The following is an 8,923-nucleotide window of genomic DNA, read 5'->3' on the forward strand; positions in this document are numbered from 1 at the left end:
GAGAAGGATGATCACCAAGGTGACAATGGGTGACATCCTCAAGTAACTTTGGGGTTTGTAGTTGATAAGTGAACTTATTTTTTGAAGCACAGGTTTTAGAGGTAACATTGAAGTGCTTTTCTCCTTGGATTGATGGAATGACTTTAAGCACTTACTCCATTTCTTAACAAACAATCCTTTAGATGATATTATGACTCTTTTTATTTTGAGAAAGAAGCTTCCACGAGCGATTTGAAATCTTCTGTGGTTGCATCAAAGGCTAGATTAGAGGACGAGAGGGAAAACAGTGGCAAACAACTATGACTCGAAGGATTTATATTCACTAGCATTTCCCTTTCTGAAAATGCTTGTTTTTCACCTTACTTTTTTTCCTTAAATTTCATTTTTGACATATTCTTAGAACTATGTGTGGGCCCCATGGCATGAAACTAGAAATAAAGTTCAAAAAAAATAAATTAAGCAACTATATTTTTATGTGAAAGAAAACTATCTTCAAAAATGACTATGTTCTACCTTATTTCTTGTCATATCATATAAAATTGATTTCTGGTCTTTGATTGAACAAAAAACTATATTTTCCCCCATTTTTTCTGGGAACTGCCATGAACCTTGCCAATGAAGCCAGTAAACTCTAATGATAATATTCATCAGATTTTGTTAAGTCATGACATATAGATGGAACTATGGCTAATATGTGTGTATACATACACACAATTTCCTTGTTTCTTAGGTATTTGAAAATATATTTTAATTGGTATCTTCTGGGAATCTAGATTGTGCATCTATTTCCACATTCTAGGTGGTAGGATTGAATTAACCAATAAGTGGTCTAGTTTTTTATATATGCTAAATAGCTTATCAACTTCTTAAAAACTCAAATTTAAATCGATTTCAAATTGATGAGTTCTATAACCCTAGAATTCCACTACCATGATTTTGGCCCAATCCTTAGCATGTAACCACTACTTACACATCTTCAAGTGAGTTAGTTCTAACAATAAATATAGAAACCTGATTCCAAAATGTGAATGTTTCACTTGGGAAAATCTTTAACAATATCTGCTCTAGTCCTCTTAGCCACCTCAGGATCTTTGTAGATAATTAGTCGCTTATCTTCAAAATTAAGTAAATAGTACTCATCATAATATTCCATGCTTATGCATATGCCAAAGCATGCAAATGCAAGTTGAGTTTGTCCTATCTCTTGACAACTCTCTTCTTGATTTGATTAGTGGGCTATAATATCTGATGATCTATTGAAATCTTTTGAGTCTGTTATCGCTGTCCTTATAAACATCTCCATACAAGACACATTTGTTTCAAGGAATCAAATCATACCCACTACTTGCTCCCAAAAAGAGAAATGACAATAACACTCAACAATAATTGTGTTTAAAGGCTTCGCTAAAACACAAACCATCTATCTTGAAAAGTCTCATGTTTGTTGTGAGATCAGTCTAGCACAATTATAAGGTAGTTCCTATTTGACTTTCTAAATATGTTAGATAACAAGTTCTTATTTAAATTATTTGCAAATTTCTAAATAAGAATACAAATGAAGAAGATCTGTAGGTTTGACTATAATGATCAATCATTTATTTCTTTGAGTTGTATGAAAAGGAGTTTTATGTACATGTTTCTTTCTGAAGTTTGTAGCTAACTTCCCAGTGAGATTGTGAACTTCAACCGTTGCTATAGGATGTTGAATTTTGATGAAACATTTGTATTTTTTATATTCTCACCTTTTTCACATCAATTGTTGTTGTTTTTTTTTCCTAGTTAAGACTAACCTAAGTACCCACAGGGGATTTGAACCGGTGACCTATCGCAAGGAGTGCCTTAACAGCGCACCCATTCACCATCAATCCAAAGCCCCTTGGGAAATAATGTAACTTGTATATATTAAATTATGTTGTTTAACTACTCGAGCCCCCATCCCCAAGTCAACTCACAAGCCCATGCACCAACGTTCGCCAAGCAATAATTACCAAGTCAATACACAGTCAAGCACAGGTGACAAGCCATGAGAACAAAGGAGCATAGTGTTGCACAACGTGCCCATCAATTGTTAATATCGGGGTTCTATAGATTTTTCTATCATATATGAGAGTTGAATTTAATAGATCTTTTATTATTAAATGATCTCAGATTCTCAGGCTTTAGTTAGCTTTGTACTTGCAGGGGAACTACCCTCGAGATTGTTTTCCTTGGTTACAGAAGAGGTATTGTTGTTTGAATATATTAGTGCATTCTTTGAGATTGCAATGATGTTTTTTTTCCAAATGTTTGACTATGGCAAGGAAAAGTTTTCATATTTCTATTAAAAAGAAGAACAATTATGTTATTTTTTTTAGTCAGCATACAAAGTGTAGTTTTTTTAGGATGCAAATAATATACTTATATCTATGTATTGCTATTAGGATTCAGGAGATTTACAAAAGAATGATGCACAATATATGGTGGAATGCATTACAACACTTGTAAATTAAAACATTTGTAATGATGGTACCTATTATATTTCTCCATTACCAACAGGAGATGTGCTTCCAATGATAGATAGAGTAAATCTAAAGGAGGGCCCCATGGTTGGCACTAGGTTTTAGAACCCATTGAAGGGAGAAAGGGACAAGAGAATGTGATAGGCACCTACAATGTGTTTTATCCAGACTATAAGTCCTTACCTTTTCTTTTGTAAATGTGGTTGCAGATTTTCTCTTGGTTACCAAACCAACTTTTCTCTTCCTGTCTACCTGTTGTTTGTTCCCTTCCTATCTCTATTTTTTTATGTTGTAGGAAGAAACCTTGTAGTCACTATATGAAATGTTCATACCTTTGTTAGTTTTTATTATTTAAGTTGCACTAATTTCCTATGAATCAATGTCTACTATATGTTTCCTACTTGCATCAACTAATCAACCTGAATAGATCCATTGCAACTATGGATTTTTAAGGACTAGGTGGGATTAAAAAGGATTTAAAATGCAAATCTCTTTGCGCTTCAAAGATCTAGAGTTAAGATGGATCTGTGATAGAATCTATCTCTCTATATATTAGTTTTTAATAGTAGTCCAAAACAACTTGGGCTTCGTTAGCTTGGATGAGTTGATTGCCGACCATATCAACTTGGCCCTATATTTAGTTTGGAGGTCCAATTGGTGTCGAACTAGTCAGAGCATGGCTCATCTAGTCTAGGAACAAACTGACCCTAGTCAACCAAGTAAAGAGACTTGCCCCACCCCTCCATTTGCATCAGACCTCCCTTAATGAACATGTGGAGTTTTGGAGCAACATTGAAGAGCAGTGATCTGTCCCAGCTAGGTATACCCTAAGTTTCATACTTTCAACCCATTACCAATTTGAACTTTAAAGTTTTCAATACGAAATTTTCATAATTAGAAGTTAAGATAGGGTTTTCAATGTTGCATATTTGAATTTGCAGATTGGAATTTTACCATGCCCCCAAGAGTCAAAGACCTTGCATGGATCCATGTTGATCTTGCCAATGAGTATTTTATTGCAATAAATGCATTGGTAGGTGGGGGAGACTAGTCGCAAGAATTCTTGGCTAGTATAAGAGGCTAAGTTTCCCCAGGCATCGCCCCATTAGAGATGTTTGGAAAAATTAGATTGGAGCTACAAAATCAACTTGTGAAATTTAATGAAGACAAGGCTAGGAAAAAAGAGATGGATGTAGTATGTTTTTCAGATTTTAGAGTCTAGAGGGAATTTAGAGCCCCATTCATCAATAATTATGTATTTTTTGTTGACATGTATTGTGCTCAGTGCCATTTTGAAATCTTGTGAGATATTCAAACTCTATATGGTATGTGCATGAAAAAACTTTATATATTTTTTCTCTAATGGCTTGGAATCTTTAAAAATGATTTTTAATCAATACCTAAGTATTTTAAGTATTTTTTAGTAGACCAAGTCATTGAAATCAAATCAGCTTGAGTCAATTTGAGTCTGAGTGGGAGTCCAAGTTGACCCATGATTGATTCCAAGTCTGAGTCTGAGTTGGAGTCCAAGTTGACACTTGACCAATTCTGAGTTTGAAAACATTGATCTATACACACACATAAATATATTTTTTGTATTTTATTTAAATTTTCTTTTTTACTTTATGAATTTTAATTTTATTTTTTGTTTTAATTTACATGTGTTTCCCATGGATTTTATAATCTCATACGCACTGGGCTCTAGAATGCACGTAACTTCTCCCAGTGTTATAATTCATTTCTAGTGAAGCTTCTACAATTGGTGTACATTTCTTATTCCATTTTTCAGCATACTGCAATATTTGAGCCATTCCACATTTCCAACACTTTTTCATGTTACAGTCTTTTGCAATTTTGATTAATTAGACCAGCCTATTTTGCAGATTTATTAGAGGAGACCAATATGGTGTATCTTTGGGCTTATTGGATGAAGGAAAAGTTATTTGGGTGTGTTGGCCTGCCTAAATTTTCCCTGGACATCTGTTAGCATTAGTGCTCAGCCTTCAAATGATCCAATTTGTTTTCTTTTTTTCTACAAGAAAAGCAACTAGCACTACTTTGCAATCATTGGATGGTTCTATACAGCCTAAAAGGGTGTGTAACACTTCCATTTTTAGCCAAGAATAATCTTTTGTTGGGATTGATATTAACACCATATTTGATATATTTAGCTTTAATTCCATCTGATATTCAAAGTTGATTTAATGTACTTTTGCATAGGTTTATGTAAGTACCATAGAAAAGTCTAAAAAAAAATATTTCTTTGAATCATACAAGGCAACACATTCAATGCATGACTTGACAACTGCAATAACGAAGGTATTTTTCCATCAAGTTCAAGATCTTATGATATTCCTTTTTGCAGTTGGCTAATGGAACTTTGTTAATGAGTTGGGATCTACCTTTTCTTAGAGGCCATGATGAAGAGGTATCTCTTCCACTAAATTCATCCAATACTTACATCTTCCCTCCTTTGTTGAGATAGGCCACAACCATGGGTCATCAAAGTTGCTAGGACTGCCACCCACTTTTGGATGGGGTAGATAACTCCATTGGCCACATTAATCAGTAACATGTCTTTGGGTAGTTTTGAACATGGTTTTGTGCACTACAAGTTCTTTGATTTAGCAACTTGACCATAACCCACCTGAGAGGATTTTGAGTAGTTTCCTTCAATTGTAATATAGAGTTTAGCAATTTATTTACTGTATAAAATGTGAGATTCCTATGAAAATATCCTTGAAAGATCCTAGGTGTAAAAGTACCACCAGTTAGAGTAGTTAGTCAGGAGGAAAAATATGGATCAATGATAAGGGGTGATGGAGCAATATATCTTCACTTTCCCAATCTAGGCTATAGTGAAAAGATTTGGGATCATGCAGTTGGTTGCATTGTAATCCAAGGTGATTCTAGAAATTTTATTCTTTTTAGGAATTTTTTGAATTGTTCTTTTTCAGCTACTTATCCCGATGTGGTACGTTCAGATTGAAACCATGTTTTTTTCCAAATGTTTGCCTATGGTAAGGAAAAGTGTTCATATTTATATTAAAAAGAAGAACAATTATCTTATTTTCTTTAGTCAACATACAAACTATAATTTTTTTTAAGTTGCAAATGATATACCTAAAATCTGTGTATTTCTATTAGGATTTAGGAGATTTACCGAAGAATGATGCACAAGATATGGTGGAACACATTACAACACTTGTAAATTAAAAATTTTATAATGATGGTACCTATGACATTTCTCCATTAACAACAAGAGATGTGCTTGCAATGATAGATGTAGGTAAATCTAAAGGAGGTCCACATGGTTGGCACTAGGTCTTAGACCCCATTGATGGGACAAATGGGTAGGCCATGAGAATGTGATAGGTACCTATAATGTTATTTGTCTAGATTGTATGTCCTTACCTTTTATTTTGTAAATGTGGTTGCAAGTTTTCTCTTGGTCACCAAACCAGCTTTTCTCTTCATGTCTACCTGCTTTATGTTCTGTTCTTGTCTCTATTTTTCTATGTTACATGGAGAAACCTTGTAGTCACTATATGAAATTTTCATTCCTTTGTTAGTTGTTATTATTCAAGTTGCACAAATTTCCTATGAATCAATGTCTAATATATGTTGCCTACTTGCATCAACTAATCAACCTGCATATATCCATATTAACTCTGGATTGTTAAGGAGTAGGTGGGGCCAGAAATATTTTAAAATGAAAATCACTTTGTGCTTCAAAGACCTAGAGTTAAGATGGATTTGTGCTAGAATATATCTCTCTATATATCATTTTTTAAAATAAGTAAAAGTCAACTCAAACTTGGTTAACTTGGATGAGTTGATTTCCAACCATATCAACTTAGCGATATATTTATTTTGGAGGCCCATTTGGTGCCGAACCATTCAAAGCATGGCTAAGCCAGTCTGGCAGAAAACTGACCCTAGTAAACCAAGTAAAGAGACCTTCCCCACCCCTCCATTTGCATCAGACCTCTATTATTGATCATGTGGAGTTTTGGAGCAACGTTGAAGAGCAATTATTTGTCCTAGCTAGGTATACCCTAAGTTTCATAGTTTCAACCCATTACCAATTTGAACTTTAAAGTTGTAAGTATGAAATGTGCATAATTAGAAGTTAATATAGGGTTTTCAATGTTGCATATTTGAATTTTCATATTGGAATTTTACCATGCCCCCAAGAGTCAAAGACCCTGCATGGATCCATGCTGATCTTGTTGATGAGTATTTTATCACAATAAATGCATTTGGGGGGTTGGGGTGGGGGAGACTAGTTGCAAGAATTCTTGGCTAGTATAGGAGGCCAAGTTTCCCTAGGCATAGCCCCATTAGAGGAGACTGAACAAATTATATTGGAACTATAAAATAAACTTGTGAAATTTAAGGAAGAAAAGACTAGGAAAACAGAGATGGATGTAGTATGTTTTTCAGATTTTAGAGTATAGAGGGAATTTAGAGCCCCATTCATCAATAATGATGTATTTTGTTGTTGACATGTATTTTGATTAGTGTCATTTTGAAATTTTTTGAGATATTCAAACTTTATATGTTATGTGCATGAGAAAACTTTATATATTTTTTTATCTAATGGCTTGGAATCTTTAAAAATGATTTTTAATCAGTACCTAAATATTTTAATTATTTTTTAGTAAACCAAGTCAATTAAATTAGGTTAGCTTGAGTCAATCTAAGTTTGAGTGGGAGTCCAAGTTGACCCACGACTGGATCCAAGTTCGAGTCTAAGTTGGAGTCCAAGTTGACACTTGACTGATTATGAGTTTGAGAACATTGGTCTATACACCCGCATAAATATATTTTTGGTATTTAATGTAAATTTTCTTTTTGACATTATGAATTTTAATTTTATGTTTTGTTTTAATTTATATGTGTTACCCATGGATGTTATAATCTCACACACACTGGCTTGTAGAATGCACCTAGCTTCTCATACTATTGTAATCCATTTTTAGTGAAGCTTTTACAATTGGTCTACATTTCTTGTTCCAGTTTCTAGTGTACTGCAATATGTCAGCCATTGCACATTTCTGACACTTTTTCATGTTACAATTTTTTCTATTTTGATTAAGGAGACCAACCTATTTTGAATATTTCTTAGAGGAGACCAATATGCTGTAGCCTTGGGCTTATTGGATGAAGGAAAAGTTATTTTGGGTGTGTTGGCCTGCCCAAATTTTCTCTGGACATCTGTTAGCATCAATTCTCACCCTTCAAATGATCCAATTGGTTTTCTTTTTTATCTACAGGAAAAGGATATGGAACTACTGTGAAATCATTGGATGGTTCTATACAACCTAAAAGGGTGTGTAACATTTTCATTTTTAGCCAAGAATAATCTTTTGTTGGGGCTGATATCAACACCATAGTTGATATTTTAGCTTTATTTCCATTTTATATTCAAATTTGATTTAATGTGATTTTTCATAGGTGTATGTAAGTGCCATAGAAAAGTCTGGAGAAGCATCTGTCTTTCAATCATATGAGGAAACACATTCCATGCATGACTTGACAACTACGATAGTGAAGGTATGTTTGCATCATGTTCAGGATCTTGTGATATTCCTTTTTGAAATTGGATAATGGCCCTTTGTTAATGAGTTGGGATCTACCTTTTCTTAGAGGCCATGACCAAGGGGCATCTCTTCCATTAAATTCATCCAATACTTGCATCTTTCCTCTTCTGTTGAGTTAGGACACAACCATGGGCCATCAATGTTGCTAGGACTTCCACCCACATTTGGATGGGGTCGATAACTCCATTGGCCACATTAATTCAGTAATATGTCTTCAAGTACTTTTGAACCTAGTTTTGTGCACTGAAAGTTCTTTGATTTAACCACATGACCACAACCTGCCTGAGAGGATTTTGAATCATTTTCTTCAATTTGTTTTAATATAGAGTTTAGCAGCTTATTTAATGGATGAAATGTGAGATTCCTATGAAAATATCCTTGACAAATCCTGCGTGTAAAAGCACCATCAATTAGAATAGATAGTCCATAAAAAAATGGAGCAATGACAAGGGGTGATGGAGAATTATATCTTCACTTTCCCAATCCAGGCTATAGTGAAAATATTTGTGATCATGTAGTTGGTTGAATTATAATCTAAGGTGATTCTATAATTTTTATTCTTTCTAGGCATTTTTAAATTTTTTCTTTTCCAACTACTTATTCCCATGCGGTACTTTCATTAAATGATAATTGTGTTCTATGATTTTCTTTATTTTAGCATGATTGGATCAAATTTTTAAAATGATATACATTTTAAGCAAATAAATATGCTATTATGATGAATGCTTATTGTTATTGTGTAAGGTTAGATGACAAATCTGTTTCATGTAATTATTGATTAATGATGAAATTATTGGGTATTTCTATCTACCAACTCAT

General features: G+C 33.7%; 1 pseudogene; it reads left to right on the forward strand.

Moving 5' to 3' along the window:
* The first annotated feature begins 3,269 nt into the window (after positions 1-3,269).
* On the forward strand, positions 3,270-8,642 carry LOC149142549 (3'(2'),5'-bisphosphate nucleotidase 1-like; annotated as a pseudogene).
* The last annotated feature ends 281 nt before the right edge of the window (positions 8,643-8,923 follow it).

The sequence above is a fragment of the Pinus tabuliformis genome, chromosome X (genome assembly GCF_031772625.1).
Source record: "Pinus tabuliformis cultivar Carrire ecotype Pingquan chromosome X, CPIR1, whole genome shotgun sequence".
In the NCBI taxonomy this organism is placed as follows: Eukaryota; Viridiplantae; Streptophyta; class Pinopsida; order Pinales; family Pinaceae; genus Pinus; species Pinus tabuliformis.